The following is a 2,481-nucleotide window of genomic DNA, read 5'->3' as shown; positions in this document are numbered from 1 at the left end:
TTCTCAATTTGCTTGTGTTTTGTCTATTTGCATGTGTTTTCTGAAGTTGCAGGGCGTTTGCCCACCTCGGCCACCGTACATATTTACTGTTGCTTGATTGTAAACACAGACACGCCTGGGGCCAAGTTTTAAATACAGTCCTCATCTAGTCCTCACTAACAAGTTTAATATAATTTTACATTATTATTGTTCACATTATCAATACCGAATTCAATCTAATGGGATGGGAATGTACACAGAATTCTCACACAATCGGCATATAAAGAGCTTTTTTTCCATGTCCACTGATGTTTCTCAATGTGCACTCTAGTAACAGTTGTGTAGTCAGGTGGCTTTGCATAAAAAATGGTTGTCATCCACAAGGCTACTTTTACTTTTATACTTTCAGTAAAATACCAAGCCTGTACTTTGTTAATTTTACTTGAGTAAAGAAGTTAAATCAGTACTTCTATTTTTATTTTAGATATATTACTAGATAGACTCCAGGGGAGTTTTTGACCCATGGAAATACATTGTTATGTTTCAACATTACTGTTGGTGGCAGAGTGTACCCAGCTGTAAAAGATGCAGAAACCAATAGGCACAACTCAAAGTCCAGAGTCCAGCTACCTGTTTTTACACACGTCGTGAACATTTCACTCAGAATTCTGTGTGATTCAGAAAAAACATGGAGCAGATCACAGACCATCTCGTCAGGTATAAAAACTACAACTTTCCATTCAATGTCACAACTGCAGAGCACATGGATTCACTTCAGAGCTTTGAAATTCGAGATAGTGACGTACTCCTCGTCACTTATCCAAAGTCTGGTGAGTGAGACCAAGTTTTCTGCATTAAATTGTTTGTGTTAAAGGGTTTGTCCATAGCTGGGAACAGATTTACTGATCATAAATTTATGTCTCATAATTTAACCCCTCCTCCTCACACAGGTACTATATGGACTCAACAGATCATCATCTCCATATGTGAGTTAGACGGGGGTCTGCCTGAATATTCAAAGAACTTTGAGCATATGCCTTGGCTGGAGTACAGGGTTGTTACACAAGATTACGCTGTACGACCCTCTCCGCGGCTCTTCACCTCTCACCTCACCCCGGCTCTCTTGCCTCCGGGACTAAAGGACAAGAAGGCAAAGGTGAGTATTTTATGGAAGTCCAAGCCTACGAGGAAAAATCAAAAAGCTTTATTATAATAAAATATTTATACAGACTGTACTTTGTGTAGAGTTTGGCAATGATTAGAGAATTGTAGGTTAATTTTTTTATTTTTTTTGTCAGATTATCTACGTGATGCGTAATCCAAAGGACAACATTGTCTCCTATTACCACTATAGTAATGCCTGTGAGGGCCTGGAGACGTACAAGAGCTTCCAGGACTTCCTTGAGAAGTATCTGACAGGCAACGGTAAGGATCCTCCAGAGTCCAGTGATACATTTTAAAAGATAATCATCTGTTCACGTAAACGGTCTGAATACTTTCTCCACCACTGCTTACGTTTGACTTTTGTTTTTGCACTGTGTACTGTGTGGTTCATATGGGTATTGCTGTTAACCCAAACCCATGTTTTAATCCAACCTAACCCTCTATTGAGAATAAATACTGTATCTATCTATCCTACAGTTGGAGGATCATCCTGGTTTGACCACATCAGGGAGTGGCATTCTAAAAAGACCAGTACAACATCTCTTCCTCACCTATGAGGACATGATTTTAGTAAGTGTGGTTTTCTCTTTTGGCATTTCTAATCATTTATACTATCAATTTAAAAGAGCCACATCACTTTTGGATTGTGAACATAAATGTTTATCTTTGTTAGCAGTCTTACCTTTGTGGGTATAGCGCAAATAAATAAAAAAAAGTTTCTTTGCGCTAAACCCTACGGCGGAGATGGAAAATAACGAATTTGTCTATTTGCATGTGTTTTCTGAAGTTGCAGGGCGTTTGCCCCCATCGGCCACCGTATCTATTTACTGTTGCTTGATTGTAATAACAAACACGCCTGGGGCCAAAGTTTTAAATACAGTCCTCATCTAGTCCTCACTAACAAGTTTAAAATAATTTCACATTATTATTAGTTGCGTCATCAATACCAAATTCAATCTAATGGGATGGGAATGTAAACAGAATTCTCACACAATCACAATTGAATTCAAATGTTGCTACTCAGTCAGAATGATATTAACCTGGAGTCCCAGTCTCTGTCACAATAATAAGATATGGGATGTTTTAGGCCTTTTGGCAGACATCCATTTAAAATCAAGGCAACAGCATATAAAGAACCTTTTGTCATGTCCACTGATGTTTCTCAGCGTGCACTCTAGTAACATTTGTGTGGTCAGGTAGCTTTGCATAAAAAATGGTCGTCATTCACAAGGCTACTTTTAATTCTATACTTTAAGTACATTTCCAAGCCTGTCCTTTGTTACTTTTGCTTGAGTAAAGAAGTTAAATCAGTACTTCTACTTTTACCAGAGTATTTTT

At 38.1% G+C, this 2,481-nt stretch overlaps 1 pseudogene; it reads left to right on the top strand.

The window, feature by feature from the left end:
* The first annotated feature begins 592 nt into the window (after positions 1 to 592).
* On the top strand, positions 593 to 2,321 carry LOC116703242 (amine sulfotransferase-like; annotated as a pseudogene).
* The last annotated feature ends 160 nt before the right edge of the window (positions 2,322 to 2,481 follow it).

Source organism: Etheostoma spectabile, chromosome 15, assembly GCF_008692095.1.
Source record: "Etheostoma spectabile isolate EspeVRDwgs_2016 chromosome 15, UIUC_Espe_1.0, whole genome shotgun sequence".
Classification (NCBI taxonomy): domain Eukaryota; kingdom Metazoa; phylum Chordata; class Actinopteri; order Perciformes; family Percidae; genus Etheostoma; species Etheostoma spectabile.
Note: the sequence above shows the minus strand (reverse complement) of the source record. Positions and strands in the feature narration are given on the sequence as shown.